This window comes from Castor canadensis, chromosome 8 (genome assembly GCF_047511655.1).
Source record: "Castor canadensis chromosome 8, mCasCan1.hap1v2, whole genome shotgun sequence".
In the NCBI taxonomy this organism is placed as follows: Eukaryota; Metazoa; Chordata; class Mammalia; order Rodentia; family Castoridae; genus Castor; species Castor canadensis.
In genome coordinates, this window is record NC_133393.1 from 25,292,203 (window position 1) to 25,309,242 (window position 17,040).

Consider the following 17,040-nt stretch of genomic DNA (forward strand, 5'->3'; position numbering starts at 1 on the left):
TCCTCTACTGCTATAGGGGAACAGCATCTCTGTCACCTTAACCTCAAAGACTCTTCCTTTCACTCTTCCAGGAATTGGTTATCACCTGATGTTGCAACTGAAGTCTTCAGACAGGTGCTCCCTGCTTTCTGACCACCTCCCCAAACCAATCTACACTCATCCCGTCAATGTCTTCAGAATAAAACTCAGGGATCAGGCAATGTGTCCCTCTTGTTCTAGGCCAACCACTTTTTCCTTAAAGCCAATCATCCCCCTCCTCCTCAAAACCTTACTCCATCAATTACCTGCAGTTCTTCCAGTATCTTCAAGCACTCCTCTCCCCTGGTTCCTCCTTCTCTTTCCTACTCACAAAACAGAAACACAAACAAAAACTTTTTTTCATTTGTTCGTCCCTTCTGCCCCTCTTCACAACCAAACTTTTAAAAGACTTGTTTCTACCACTCTCTGTCAAAGACTCATTTGTCTGAAGCAGATTCTGAGAAGGAATTGGGAGGGGTGAGATGATGATTAGGAATCAACACCTGTAAAGTAAGGATGAAGAAGCAGGACCAGGCAGAGGAGAAGATGAAATGAGCAGTGGGCCAAGCCACACCTCCATCACTCTATGGAGAGCCTGAGCTGTGCTCCCATCAAAGCAAACCCAACTGGACTGAAAGAGCCAGGTCTTTACATCCTGGCCCTTCTCAGTCCCCACTTGGTGCTGCCCAGAGAGAGGGTGTGAGCAGGGAAAGGGACCAGGCAGTCCTGGTCTACCTTCTACCTTCCATCTCTAATTTTGTTTTGTTTTGTTTTTTTTGTGGGACTGGAGTTTGAACTCAGGGCTTCAAGCTTGCAAGGTACTCTACTGCTCGAGCCACACCTCCAGTCCCTTTTTTTCACTCTGGTTATTTTGGAGATGGGGGTCTCGCAAACTATTTTCTGGGTCTAGCCTTGAACCGCAATCCTCCCAATCTCAACCTCACAAGTAGCTAGGATTGAAGGTATGAGCCACTGGCACTCAGCTCCACCTTCACTTTCATTCTACTACCCACCGCTTTGCCCTATTCCAAACCCAGTGGGTTCTTTTGGTTCTTATTGTACAGCTGAAACTGCTGCTGTTCATTAAAACTGATCTCTCTCTCTCTCCCCCTCCCCTTTTTCTCTTTCTCTCTCTGTCTTTCTCTGAAGTCTCAACACCCATGCCTTCTTGTCCTCTGCCAGGATCCTGTCCTTCACACATCACCTAAGTGTTGGGACTTCATCCTCAGTCCATCTTCCTCTTCCTCCATATCTTCCCAGGGTTACCTCATCCACTGTAAGGGTTGACTCTGAAATCTACTCTCCAGCCCACCCTCTGTCTAAGCTTCCAATTCTCGTATCTAACTTGCTGCTGGACATTTCTGTGCTAAGGCAGACTGAACAATGAGTTTCTGCTTCTCCTTCCCACTGCGTTCCCAACCTGAGGAAGGCTAACTCTTTTCCAGTGCAAGAACTGAGGGACCCTTTGAACCTGCTCTGTCAAGCTCAATTTCCAGGCAGCTCACCTGGCCCACTCAAGTTCAGGCTTGTGTATGAAAGCACTTAGAATACTATCAGGACTCTACACATGGGAATTTGCAACACTGACAAATAAATAGCTGGTGCAGGGTGCTGAGGCCAAAAGAATAGTCATCACTGGTCACACCCCCTACTTGCCTAACCAGGTGTGACCCTCTGACTCAGTGGGTCCCCAGGAAAGAGTTATTCAGAATTTCATTATCACAGGTGGTGAGAGATAGTAGTGGTTTATTTTATAGTTTGCATTTCTCCTGAAGAAAAGAATTCTTTGAGCAGGTGGGGTTTAGCCACACCTTTTATTTCCAGGCCTATACCTGCATGTCAAGGCCTGCACAGGAATCATTTCTCAAGGAAAATTACCCGCACTTTATTTGAATATATCATGATTGGTATGTATCTGTAAGCTCTTCCCAAGTTGGAATTTCTAGTTGAATGCAATGAATAATATTGAGCAAGTACAATGTGCCAGGGCAGGACCAAGTATGATTCCTGCCTTAAGGAAGCTAAAGTCTGGTGCAAGGGCTAAGTCTAAAGCAAGCACATTCCAGTTTTCTGGTGGTCACAAAAGCCACAGCAACCAAGCGTTGTGAGTTCCAAAGGAGAGAAATGTCTCTATACAGTGCAACCTGGTAAAGGCTTCTGAGATAGACCTAAAGGACAAATCAGATTTCAAGGAGGGAGCACAAAATGGAAATAAGCAAGAAATAATGATGGTGTAAGGAATAGAGATGAAAGAATAACCAATGGGAAAGGGCTATTGGAAGACTATATTCATGGCTGGAAGTATGTATGGCTCAAGTGGTAGAATACCTACTTCACAGCATGAGGCCCTGAGTTCAAGCTCCAGTACCACACACACACACAAGGATTTTTTTTTTTTTTTTTTGGTACTGAGCCTTAAGCTCAGGGCCTACCCCTTGAGCCACTCTGCCAGCCCTTTTTTGTGAAGGGTTTTTTCAAGATAGGGTTTCTCAGAACTATTTACCTGGGCTGGCTTTGAACCACGATCCTCCTGATCTCTGCCACCTGAATAGCTAGGATTACAGGTGTGAGCCACCCTGGGAGGTTAGAGGGGACACTGTCCAGGAGAAAGACTATTAAAATAATATTATTACAAGAAAGTGAGTAGGAAAAGCCAAATTACTGCCCTTTTAATGCTTCACAGACCCCAGTTCAGACCCATCCCCTTTTTGGCTTTTTTTTCCCCCACTGTCATAGACAGGATAGGTGTTGGTGGCTCCAAGACCTCATCTCTACCCAGCTCCCCAAAAATGACAATGCTGCCTGGTGCTGGTGGTTTACACCTGTAATCCTATCCATTCAGGAGGCAGGGATTAGGAGGATCACAGTTTGAAGCCAGCCCAGGCAATCAGTTTGTGAGAACCTATCGTGGAAAAACCCATCACATACTCACAAAAAAAAGTCTGGTGGAGTGGCTCAAGGTGTAGGCCCTGAGTTTAAACCCCTGTATCACAAAAAAAAAAAAAAAAAAAAAATCAAATATTTAGGACTAAACCTAACTAAGGAGGTGAAAGACCTCTACAATGAAAACTATGAATATTGAAGAAATAAACTGAAGGAGACACTAGAAGATGGAAAAAGCTTCCAAGTTCATGGATCAACAAAATTAATATTGTGAAAGTGGTTATACTACAAAAAGCAATGAAATCCTAATTAAAATGTCATTCTTTACAGAAATAGAAAACTTGATCCTAAAATTTATTTGGAACTACAAAAGACCCCCAAAAGTTAAAGCAATCTTGAGCAAAAAGCGCAATGCCAGAGGTATCACAATACCTGACTTCAAATATACTACAGGCCATACCAACAAAAACAGCATAGTACTGACACAAAGACACATAGATCAGTGGAATAAAAGATCCAGAAATAAGCCTACACAGCTGCAGTCATCTGATTTTTGACAAAGTCATCAAAAACCTATGGTGAGAAAAGATAACTTCTTTAACAAATGATGTGGGGAAATTGGATAACCACATGTAGAAGACTGAAACTAGATTCCTATCTATCACCCTATCTATCAATTGCAAATGGAACAAATATCTTAATGAAAGACCAAAACTTTAAAACTAGAGGAAAACATTGGGAAAACCCTTGAAAACACAGGAATTGGTAATATTTTTATGAGTAGAACTTCAATTGCTCAAAAAATAAAAACAGGAACTAAAAAATGGGATTGTATAAAATTAAAACACTTCTGCACAGCAAAGAAAACAATTACCACAATCAAAAGGAAACTTACAATAAGAGAACGTCTTTGCCAGTTATTGATTGGATAAAAGATTAATATCCAGAATATATAAAGAGCTCCAAAAATTAAACAAAAGAACAAATAACCCAATTAATAAATAGGCAAATGAAAAATTTTCTTTTCTTTTTTTGGGGGGGAGGAGGCAACACTGGAGTTTGAACTCAGGGCATTCTGTTTGCTAGACAGGCACTCTTACCACTTGAGCCACACTGTCAGCAAATGAAGTTTTCAAAAGAAAAATGCAACTGGAAAGTAAATAGACAAAGAAATGTTCAACATTCTTTACCATAAAGGAAATGCAAATCAAAGCATCATTGAAGCCGGGTGCCAGTGGCTCACACCTATAATCCTAGCTACTTAGGAGGCAGAGATTAGGAAGATCCAGGCTCTAGGCCAACCTAGGCAAAATGAAAGTGAGATCCTATCTCAATCAAATGTACCCAATACAAAAAAAGGGCTGGCAGAGTGGCTCAGGTACTAGAGTGCCACCTAGCAAGCATGAGGCTCTGAGTTCAAACCCTAGTATCACAAAAGAAAAAATAAAATCATTGACCTTCCATCTCACTCCACGCAGAATGACTATCATCAAGAAAACAAACAACAAATGTTGGTGGGGATGCAGGGGTGAAAATGGGACCCTTATACACTGTTGGTAGAAATGTAAATTAGTGTATCTATTATGGAAATCAGTATGGCAGTTCCATACTGAATTTTTAGTAGTAACTAAAAATAGAACTACCATAGGATCCTGCTATACCACTCCTCGGCATATATCCAAAAGAATGTAAGTCAACATACAGTCGAGACACCTGCACACCCATGTTTATAGCAGCACTATTCACAATAGCCACAGTATAAAATCAGCTCAGGTGTCCATCAACCAATGAATGGATAAAGAAAATGTGGTATATATGCACAATGGAGTTTTATTCAGCTATAAAGAAGAATAAAATTATGTCACTTACTAGAAAATGGATGGAACTAGAGATCAACATGTTAAGCAAAATAAGCCAGACTAAGGAGGACAAACATCATATGTTGTGTCTCATATGTCCTTAAAAATGAGTGACAGGAATGTAAAACAGGTTTTGTTTGGGGAGGGTCCTAGAAGGAAGGGGGAGGGTGAAAGAGAGAGGGTGGGGTGAATATGGTGTAAGTACTCCATACACGTGTAGGAAAATGGAACAGTGAAACCTGTTGAAACTGTTCTGAGAAGAGGGGAAGGGGTAAGAGAGAGTGATAGAGGGGGTGAATTTGATCAAGGACATCATATGCATGCATGGAAATACCACAATGAAACCCCTTTGTATGAATAATATGCTAACGAAAAGGTTTTTAAAAAGCAAAAAACAAGTTAGAGGAAAAACAGAAAATGGTACTTGCTGGTGATTTCACAATTGTATGCTGTTGGAAGACTTGAAGGAGGCGAGGGGGAGAAGTCCAGCAAAAAAAGGAGGTAGAAGCAGTCTCACAGTTGAGAAGGGCATGTTTTGTTTTGCTTTGCTTTGCTTTGTTTTTATGAAATTCCTGTACCAGTATTTGGCTTTAAAGTCTTATCATTTGTTTTTGGTCACTTCAAAAGTGATACAAGTTAGTTGTAATATTATTAATAAAAATAATTTAAGGGAAAAAAAACCACCTGCAATCCCCTTAATTTTGTTCATGTACAATGTTTTTCCTTTCGTCTTCTTAGTTTTCTGTGCACTTTGAAAATTTCCTTTTGTGTAGAATGTAAAAATAAATCTTTGTTATTTGGGGGAAAATTGTATTTCAGCTGAATCTTTTTCTTTTTTTTTGGTGGTGGTATAGGGAGTTGAACTCACAACCTTGCACTTGCTAGATGTACTCTACCACTTAAGCCATTCTGCCACACTTTTTTTGTGTGTTGGTTATTTTTGAAATAGAGTCTGGCTTTATATCCTACTGGCTTGAACTATGATCCTCCTATTTGTGCTTCCCACGTAAACTGGGATGACACTGGGCCCAGTCATTATTTAAGATGGGGTCTTCAGACTGTTTGCCCTGGCTGGCCTCAAACTTCAATCCTGGATCTCTGCTTCCCAAGTAGCTAGGAATACCTTGAGCACCTGGCCTCTCTTTTTTTTTTTAATCAAGAAATTAATTGCCACCCCCCCATATACACTGGTAACTCATTAGCCAGTCATGTGGCCATCTGCAGGTACAAGGGGCCTGGAAAAGTGTTTGCCAATGGATACCACAGACAAAATCGAGGTGCTGTTGCTAAGGGAGGAGAGTGGGAGGAAGAGGGAGGAAGCAATCTCATCTGCAGACTCTATCAAGACGCCAAGCCAAATAAGAAGGCGGAGGAGGATGCTGAGAAAGGACATTGGGAGTTGACGAGCGGGAGGCCGTACCCAAGTAATCATCTGTCTGAGCAGCTGCCACCTGCAGCGGCTTGTTCTATTCCCGTGGGTGTCAGCGTGAGACTAATGGAGACACAGTAGGCTGTTTAATTGCCCCAGGTCACCCAGATAGTAGCAAAAGGAGGACTCAAGCCACCCCCAAACTCCAAGCCTGATTTCTTTCCACCACCCTACATATTTCCAACCTCTTTGAATAAATAGACCCTTGGATGCCCATGAAGTGACCTCCAGAGTTCTGATGACTATCCATGCAGGTACTCAGTGGGCAGGGCTCAACTCCTCAGCCCTCTTCATCCAGACGAGGTTCCCTTTCAGATTTGTGTTATATGGTGAGCATCTCTGTGAGATTTTTTTTTCTTTTTTCTTTTCAAAACCAGCTCTAGCAAGTTTTATTAAAGAAAAAATTTGCATTGTTACTTCTCTCCAGTCTGTTTTGGCATGCTTCTAATGATATCAAAAGCACCTGGATCAATGATAGCCAGTGTGCACACTAGAATTTTCCACATGCTGTGCCCAATTCAATATTATTGCCACTGTAGTTATGGACACCAGTTTGGGCCAACATAGCATAGTATTCTATTTCAGATTTCCTCAAGGCTGGGCAGTTGTTGGTGAGGATGATCAATTTTGCTTTGCTCTGTTTGATCATCTCCAGAGTCTGTTTGTACCCCAGCACACACTTTCCATTTTTCATAACAAGCTGGAGGCTAGAGTTGATCAACTCCAGGGACTTTTTCATCTTCTTTGTGGCCACCATCTTCCTGCCTTAGGTATGGGACAGCCCCCAACCAATAGCAGCAGGCAAGATGGCCCAGGAGCAAGAAAGGCCCTCTGTGAAATTTAGTCAAATAAAACAACTAACTTGTCTTTTTAAAAAATTCTGCTATCTAAAGCTATACTGCACTTTCATTATTTGCTTATTATTTAAGATAGATTTATTTCATACATTCCTAAATCTTCCAGGTTGGCAGGTGTGACCTAGGCACATGGGGCTCTACAAACAGCTCAGCCCAATTTGGTAACAGCATCAGATAGCACCTCTAAAGTGCAATTAAAAAGAGGGAGGCAGAGGTCAGAAATCTGCACAGGTAATTTGCAACTAAGCTGTGAACTGGGATAGCCCAGAATGCCCCTTACTGGAGCTGGCTCATCCCACTGGAGGCAGCATGTCGGAGAAACCAAGTCTTAACAGAAGAGAAAGGGAGCGAATCTGTTCTTGGCTCAGTTTCATTCAGTAGTCTGAAATTGACTGGACGAAAGCAAAGCTTGGCAACCAACAGCACCTCTTGTGCAAGTTCAAAAGAGGGGCCCCTTTGGGCAGTCAGTCTATGCCCTATACCAGTGTGTGAGATCAAGGGAACTGAGTCCAGGCTGGAATCCAGCCCCACGAACCACCTTCACTGGAGTTTATGGACTCTCCCAGTGACCTGGTTATCTACTGGGGTACAGTCTATGTTTTCAAAGCATTTTCGGTTAGGGACAGCATCAGCCTTGGGAAAGTGGAGGAAAGGCCATGGAGAGCCTCTCTCTCTCTTCACCCTTTTTGTGACATGTAGACACAGGTTCACACACAGAGTTGGGACCCATTGGGTAGAACTTAAGCCACTGAGTGGTTCAGTAAGAATAGTGGTATGTGAAAGCAGGAGTTCGCATGTTAAGAGGGTTCTCACTACTCACCATTCCTGGAATTACATGCAATTACATCTTGGAAACCCAACAAATAAGCAGTAAATATACAATTGGCAAAGTTCAGGGAAACTTATGTTACTCTCAAGAGTAAACAGAGAGCAAAGCCCAGAGCCACCGAAAAGAGTTCCATGTAGCATGCAACCAGCCATCTTGGACCAATCCAAGATCCAGACTCCCATTCCTCTGTCTAACAGAGCCAAATTTATTTGAGTCAGTAAAGTTCTATCCTTTAGAGAAAGGTCCCCTTCAAACTCTCATGCAGGTAGGACACAACACTAGTCAATGACATGACAGCCTAAGTCACTTAAGTGGAACTTCCAGAAAGTTCTTTTTTGGGGACTGACTCAGATGGCATAGGCCTCCTTTTTGCTGTTACTTGCCCACTTCTTTGTCCCTGAAACAAAACAATGACCTGAGCTCCAACCATCTTTTTGTTTTGTTTTGTTTTTGGTGGCACTGGAGGTTGAACTCAGGGACTCATGCCTCCTAGGCAGGCACTGTACTCCTATTTAAGCTTCCCATGTAGCTGGAATAATGAGTGTACACCACCATGCCCAACTATTGGTTAAGATGGGGTCTTGAGAACTTTTTGTCCAGGCGGACCTCGAACTTTAATTCTCCCAATGTCTGCCTCCTGAATATCATCTTTTTTTTTTTTTTTTTTTTTTTTGTGGTACTGGGGTTTGAACTCATATCCTCATGCTTGCTAGGCAGGCACTCTATCACTTGAGCCACTCCACCAGCCCTCCAACTATTATCTTAACAGTGTTTTCCATTTGTTCAACAAACACATCAGGCACTATTTTCAATCCTGAGAATTTAACATGAAAAAAAACAAAAAATCCCTGCCCTCAAGGAGCTTGCAGTCTAGAGAGAAGGCAAATTATAAAAAAATATATATATACTATGTCAGAATAAAGTAAGGATTAAGGAGAAAATTAAATCAGGAAATGAGATTCTTAACTGAGTATAATGGTGAACACTTGTAGTTCCAGCTACTCAGGAGGCTGAGATAAGAGGCTCACTTGAGTTCAGGAGTTCAAGACCAGCCTGGGCAACATGGTGATACTGTCTCAAAATTTTAAAAATTTAAAAAAGAAATGAGGGTGGTGGGCAGGGGGCAGGAGGGAGAAATGACCTAAACAATGTAGCACATGTGAATAAATGAATTTAAAAAAAATGAGATTGCTGATACAAGATAGAGTCAGCCCTAAGGGTAGACTAGAAGACTGCAGGGACCAGGATCAGTTTTAATCAACTAGAGTACCCAGAAATGACTGTCAGGAAGGAGGTTCACATGGTTTCCTAGAATCAGGAGGGGACCACAGGAGGGTACTCAGGGTCAGTCACAGGGCAGGAGAATAGAGGGAAAAAAGTGAACAAGAGCCTTTATTGTGGTTTCCATGGGCAGGAGTGGGGGGTGGGGTGGGCAGAGGAGGCAGTTTAGGATTGGCTGAGTTGAATCAGTTCAGTGGCCTTTGGGGCACAGGGCTGTCCCCAGTTGTCTGGTCCTTGCCGTGGGGTGATTAGGACAGGGGAAGAGTGGCAGGAGAGCCAGATAAAGGCAGTGGTCAGGTATGTGTTATGGATTGGCTGCTCTGCATAGACAGACAAATTGTTTACTTCTAGGAATTCATAGGTTTGGGAGGGGCAGTCCTCCAGAGTGTAGAGACCCCAAGAAGTCAAAGGTCACCATACAGAAACTAGAAAACACAATTAACCACACTGGGTTCTTTTTGTTTTGTGGTACTGGGATTTGAACTCAGGACCTACACCTCAAGCCACTCCACCAGCCCTTTTTGTGATGGATTTTTTTGATAAGGTCTTGAGGACTATTTGCCCTGGTTGGCTTGGAATCGCAGTCTGCCTTCTGAGTAGCTAGGATCAACAGGCATGAGCCACCGGCACCTGGCCACACTGGGTTCTTGTCAGTATTATAATGTTGATATCACTTCTAGATTTACTTTAAATGCAGAAAAAAATAAAACCCTAACATTTTCTTTTTTGAGACAGTGTCTTGCTATGTAGCCCAGGCTTGCCCCAAACTCATGATCTTCCTGCCTCCTCCCTCTGCTTCCCAAATGCTGGGCTTACAAGTCAGTACCACCACACCCAATCTAAATCCCCAATTTTTTTATGCCATGTTTTTCAGATGTCCATTATTAACAGGTGAATGCCATCCCCTCAACTGATTCTTTTCTGGCCTGGCCTAGTAACCATTTCTCAGCATTCATTCACATAAATAGGTTTTAGTCAGATGAAACAAATAGCAGGTTCCTGAGAAAGTAACTTCTCTGTGCACTGCACACCACTGTTGCAAGAATAAAATGATTTTTCAGACTTTTTCTGAATCTTGGAGACTTAAACCTTTTGAGAAGTATTCTGAAGTTACTTAACTACACAGAAATGCCTTAAATACTAACTTCATAAGAATGAAAGGTGGGAAAAGAATAAATGGAGACAGAAAAGTGAGGGGCAGGGAAATGGGGGTGGGAAACCTGAAGCCTGCCTATAGCAAAGGTTATAAACTCCCCCACCTTCAGGGGCCAGGCACCAAATATAAATGAGGCAGCAGGCTGGAGATAAGGAAAACATACTTGCTAACTCCCAGTGCCCTTCCCCAGGACCTCCCACATGTTAGGTAAGCTGTCTACCACTTCAGCCGCACCCCCCAGCTTTTTGATTGTTTGTATTTTGTTTTTGTTTCATTTTTTATTGTAGTACTGGAGTACATTGTGACATTTACAAAAGTTCTTACAATATATCATAGTTGAATTGGCCTCCTCCATCATTCTCCTTTATCCCCCCTCCCCTCATTCCTGGAATAGTTTCAACAGATCTCATTTTTCCATTGACATACATTTGTACATAATATTTGTATTTTGTTTTTTGAGATAGGGTTTCCGCTAACTTTGCCCAGGATGGCCTCTGCCTCTGTCTTCTGAGTAAGTGGGATTACAAGTATGTACCACCACATCCGGCTTCTTATCCAACTTTTGAGTAAAAGATACGGGTAGGAAATAAAATATGTCTTTCAAGAGGAAAAAACTGCTCAAGCAAAATGATAATACCAATTGACACTCCCTCCACCTAGCGTTGTCTGTGTTAGGGAGACCAGGGGACACAGATGAACTCTGAGGAACTGAGAGGGACAACTACCATCCAGCAATGAATGTGGACTTCATGATGACAGATACTCTGATTTTTTTTTTTTTTTGCACTGAGGCTTGAACTCAGAGCCTCACACTTGCCACGCAGTCACGTACCATGTGAGCCACTCCACCAGCCCTTTTTTGTGTTGGATATTTCCAAGATAGGGTCTTGAAAACTATTTGCCCAGGGTTAGCCTTGAACCACGATCCTCCTGATCTCTGCCCCCCAAGTAGCTAGGATTATAGGCGTGAGTCACCTGCGCCCAGCTAGCCTGATTTTTTTTATGAAAGCTGGAATTCTGGATTGTTATGTGAAATTCTTAAATGTTGAGGCTGAAAACATCATTTTGGATAAACATTCTCTTAGCAAATTATATATTATATATATATAATCTGCAGACCAGATAGCTTTTTTTTTTGGTACTAGGGTTTGAACTCCGGGCCTCACACTTGCTAGGCACTTGAGCTATTTCACCAGCCTTTTTTTTTGTGTTGAGTATTTTCAAGATAGGGTCTTGCAAACTATTTCCTTGGACTGGCTTTGAACTGCAATCCTCCTGATCTCTGCCTCCTGAGTAGCTACGATTATAGGTGTGAGCTACCAGCATCCTGCCTGTAGCCCAGATATTAAGGCAGCAAGCCTTAATATCAGTTTGCACATTCAATATGCTGAATGAATGGAGTAAGAAGCTGTTGCAAAGAAAAGAAAAACAAAGACTAGTCTGAAATTATGGAGGAGAGGGACATCATAAAGAAGAGACCAAAAATGGTCTCCATAGAAGGAAAAATAGTTGTCAAGAAAAGATTGGTGACTGAGAAAATATTAGGAGGGCATGAAGGAGAGAGGAAGATGGAGAAGAAAGTGAGAAAAGGAAGGAACTTTGAAGAGGAAGGAGGTAGTGGGACTATTATATACCCAGGCACCTGGAGAGAACAGTGACTCCAAAGTGCAAAGGAAGCCCTTAAGTTTCTCAGCCTTTGGACATCACTTTTCCTTTTGATAGTAAAATACTTCAGACTCTTGCTTTTCTGCAGCAGCAGAAAGTTCAGTGCCTTGACCAAGGAAGTGCCACCATCTTCCCTGTCAGTCTCACTTTTTTCTCCTTCCTCTTACCATCTCCCTTGCTTGACAAGCTTACACTGGACTAGGGGGTCAACTCACTTTCAATGAAGACCAGTCAAGAAGGGGAATTACAGTCTGAAAGAGAACACAAGTAAAATTCCACATCAGAGATGACTGCTCCTAAAATGATCTCTATTCAGGGTGCCCCTCTCTGGACATTTCTTACCACCCCACTCAAGGAAGACACCATTTTTATTTTCATTGTTTTCAGTAACACTTCTTTGATCAGCCCTGCTTTCACTTCATGTAATCAGAGGACACATTAAAATGTTTTCTCCCACAAAAGAATCCAGAGGAACTGGGGTTAGATGAACTATGTCCTTGATCAGAAAGAGCGGTTTTCTCCTTCCTGCCAGGCCACACTGTCCCATGGCTGTGGTATCCTGAAGGGCACTCTAATTCTCTTCACACCTACAAGGACTCTGTTTTCCTTACTCACCTGTGGATCCTTACAAAAGCCCATCCCCCTGGGGTAACTTGAATAGTTCTCTGTCTGTCCTTCACAACCTGAAAGAGCTGACTACCTCCTCCATATTGGCTTGTTTATAGAAGGCAGTCATTTTTTTCTCCTATTTTTTGTTCTGTTTTGTTTTCAAGTTGAAAGGAGAGTTGTAGTTGTGAGGAAAATTACCATGGAGACGACATTAAAACAACTTTCCAGAACTGAGTCTGGAGGCTTAAGGGAGGACTTATGCAAGATTCCAGCTGCTGCCTAGGAATGTGAACACTGGCTATCTTCTAACTGCAGGCTTCTAGAACAGATAATTATGTATTGCCAAAAGGCTCAGATGTGTTATCAGGAGATTACTGGACTTTAGTATTATGGACATTTTACTAAGTACGTGCGTTCTTTTCTTTGTCCTCCATCAGTCACATTGCCCTTGTCACATAGTTCTCAGTTCCAACAGAAGTTGCACCAAAAAAAGGATTTCTACTGTCTTGTACTAAATCAACACTGCTTTCTTTGGAGTACTGATTAGGAGCTATCTTAATCTGTGTTTCCTGAATTGTAATTCCTAAGACCTCCAAATAAAGTCCTTTATACTTCTGCACCTTCCAAGTTTGGATTAATGGACAGATGCTTGAATATAGAATGGAAATGTTCAGACCTGAAGGATGGAAGACACACACAGCTGCACATTCAGCTCAGTTCTGGACCCATTAGATGAAGTGTTCAGAAAACAAAACTTAGCCTGTAAGAGATATGTAATAGCTGGGCACGATGGCCTATAACCCTAGGTACTTGGGAGGTGGAATCAACAGATCAGTTCAAGGCCAGCCTGGGGAAAAAGTTAATGAGACCCCGTCTCAAGCAACAAGCTAGGTATATAGTGAGTGTCTGTGATTCCAGATGTGCCTCAGGCTTTAGGTAGGAGGATCTCAGAAAAAAAAAAAAAAAGAGGATCTAGGTCTGAGGCCAGCCCTGGGCAAAAACAAAAGACCCTATCTGAAAAATAACTAAAGCAAAAAGGGCTGGAGAGGTGGCTCAAGTGGTAGAGGGAGCAGGAGGACTTAAGTTTAACCCCAGTACCACCAAGTGAGAGAGAGAGAGAGGTAACAGAAAGTGACCATAGTCTAGGTCACTTTATCAGTGATTAAGGTGCAAAACCACTGAAGCCATTTTTCTGGATGCAATCCCTTTCCTGTGCTTCAGAACACACAGCAACCCAGGCCTCTCCCGGCCACCTGCACGGCAACCTCGGGCCCCACCATTCAAACCCCAGATCTGCTCTCTGCACCTTGTCATCTCTGCTCCTGCTGCACCTTTGTCCCAATGCACAGTCCTCTTTCCCTCCTTTTCCATCTAGTCAGTCACCCAACAGATATGTGAAGAGGTGCAACTGCGTGCCAGGCACTGTGCTAGCAGTGAGATAGAAGATGGAGAGCCAGGCCCCCTCCCTGGCCACAGATCCTTACAGCCCAGCATGGTGACTGCAGAGTCAGAACTAACCATGCTGCCACGCCTGAGCTGAACGAATCTAGGCAGTTCAAGCACAATGAGGTTAGTCTCTAGGTAGAAAATTGAGCAAAAATACAGGCTGCTATGAATATTTTATTAAGGAAACTTCATACTTAGGGATTTTGAGCCTAGAATTTCATGTCAAATAGACCCAAATCCTACTCTTACTGATTATGTGGCCTTATCTCTGAGTTTCCGTACCCTTCTAGAAATGACAGTCCTAGCCATCTAAGAGATCAAGATCAGATGTTATACTTCTTGTAAAGCACTTAACACAGTACCTGGCACCCACTGAAGAACATAGCTATCAAATGGGAGCTAATGGGAACGATATGGATCTGTCCCAAGTACTGGATGAGCAAAGAGAGAGAAGCTACAATTTTGGTATTCCACTCCTCCCCCCCCCCCCCCGCCCCACCCAGTCTTCTCCAATTAGAAAGGTGGCACTTCCTAACTGGAACCCAAGAGCAGGTGGTGGGTAGACACAGGAAACATGGACTGTCAACAGAAACTGAGCTCCACATGCACGAGCGTGTGTACCCCTCCTAAGCTGTGATTCTCCACCCCTACACCCCACCCCCAAAACAGAGCTGGTTCTGGGCATCTGCAGGATCTGCTCCAATTTGTATCACCTTCTGGACAGGTCTTCAGTGCTTTCTTCTGCAAGTCCAAAAGGTCAGAACTCCTTTGAACTGCTGGAAAAACACTAAGCAGAAATCACAGGGTGTCCAGAAAAGAAAACAGGCAGCAAAATGGATTCAAACACAGGGAGGTGGACAGATGTTGATTTAGATCCATGCCCGGTTTTAACCAAGCCAGGAAAAGAAAAACTTGTCCAAGAAAAGTCAAGTTGAAACTAGGGGGTGGGGCATGTACAGGAAAGCAATTCGAGTCAACTCCCTGTATAGCTATCCTTATCTCAACTAGCAAAAACCCTTGGTCCTTCCTATTATTGCTTATACTCTCTGTTCAACAAAATTAGAGATAAGGGCAGAATAGTTTCTGCCTGGAAGCGAGAGGGTGGGGGGGGGAGAGAGGGGCAGGGAGTAAGGGAGGGGGCGAGGGGAAGGGGGAAAAAATGACCCAAACATTGTATGCACATATGAATAAAAGAAAGAAAGGAAGGAAGGAAGGAAGGAAGAAAGAAAGAAACTAGGGGGTGGGGTGGGGGAGAGGAGCTAGTAATATGAAATTCGAGACTGTGGAAAAAAAGATGTAATTTAATTCATTTGTCATAGTATACAAAAGAATAGGTTCCACATGGAATTTTTTTTAACATTACACATTAGAGAGAAGTAAGTAACTTCCTCTACAACTTGGGAATGGAGAAGATGTCCATAATGACAACTAAAAGTTCACCGGTAGTTGCGTGGAAAGATTGACAAATTTCACTACACAGAAATTTAAAAGCAGCTGGGCACCGGTGGCTCACATCTATAATCCTAGCTACTCAGGAGGCAGAGATCAGGAGGATTGCGGGTCAAAGCCAGCCTGGGAAGATAGTTCGAGAGACCGTATCTCAAAAAAACCCATCACAAAAAAGGGGCTGTGGAGTAGCTTGAGGAATAGGCCCTAAATTCAAGGTCCAGTACTCCCCCTTCCAAAAAAAATTAAAAGCAAAACCTTGTGAGAACTGGGGACATATAGGTCAGTGTTAGAGCAGTTTGTCTAGTGTGTTCCATCCCCAGTATCATCAAAAAAATAAAGGAGCTGGGGCGCCAGTGGCTCACGCCTATAATGCTAGCTATTCAGGAGGCAGAGATCAGGAGGATTGTGGTTCAAAGCCAGCCTGGGCAAATAGTTCACAAGACCATATCTGGAAAACACCCAACATAAAAAGAGGGCTGGCAGAGTAGCCAGAGCACCTGCCTAGCAAATGTGAGGCCCTGAGTTCAAACCCCAGTGATGGCAGAAAGAAAACTGTTAAGAGAAACCACAAGCAAAGTAAAAACACAAATGACAAAAACACATCACAGACAAGGGGTTAACATCCCTAGTATATAAAGAGATCTTAAAAGCAAGGGCAAAATAGCCAGCTTAATTTAAAAATTGGACAAAAGACATGAACAAACAGTTCACAGGAAAAGAGACGAAAGGGAACCATAACATGTAAGAGGATGCTCAATCTTGCTTCCAATAAGAAAAACACAAATCAAAACCATACTAAGTAGCATGTTTTACCTATCAGATTGGCAAAAAGGCAAAAATTTGTCAACACACTTAGTTGGCAAAAGTATAAGGAAACAGGTGTTCTAGTACATTGTTAGTGGGAATGCCCGTATGGAGGGGAATTTGGCAATGATTAGTACAATTACCTACATTTGCCTTTCTTCTTCAAACTGGCAGTACTACTTCTAGGAGTCTATTTAAAAAAAATCACTGGCAAAGATGTGAAAAAGTATTTGAATATGGCTATTGATTGCAGCCCTGTTTGTAATAGCAAAACACGAGAAACAATCCAAGTATCTAACAGGAGCTGGTTGAATTAGATATGAAGTACTAGAGCATTAAAAAAGGAATAAAGCCAGGTGCCAGTGGCTCACATGCTGTAATCCTAGCTACTCAGGAGGCAGAGATCAGGAGGATTGAGGATCAAAGCTAACTCAGAGCAAACAGCTCGAGATTGAAAATACTCAACACAAAAAAAGGGCTGGCAAGTGGGTTGAGTGGTAGACTGCCTGCCTAGCAACTGTAAGGTTCTGAGTTCAAACCCCAGTACCACCATCAAAATAAATAAATAAATAAATAATAACTTTATCCACTGACATGAAGTGATCACCACTGTATATTGTTAAATAAAGAAAGGTAGAACAGGGTGTAGTGGTACATACCTGTAATCTCAGCACTGGAGAACCTGAGATAGGAAAATCATGAGTTCAAGTCCAGCCTGAGCTACACAGTGAGACCTTGTTTCAAAAAAAAGGTGA

The 17,040-nt window shown here is 42.6% G+C and overlaps 1 protein-coding gene and 1 pseudogene across 1 annotated transcript in view; both read right to left on the reverse strand.

Moving 5' to 3' along the window:
* Nucleotides 1-17,040, reverse strand: part of Ddr1 (discoidin domain receptor tyrosine kinase 1) — a 117,571-nt gene that overhangs the window by 47,568 nt on the left and 52,963 nt on the right. The window lies entirely within an intron of this gene.
* On the reverse strand, nucleotides 6,044-6,946 carry LOC109693540 (large ribosomal subunit protein eL30 pseudogene; annotated as a pseudogene).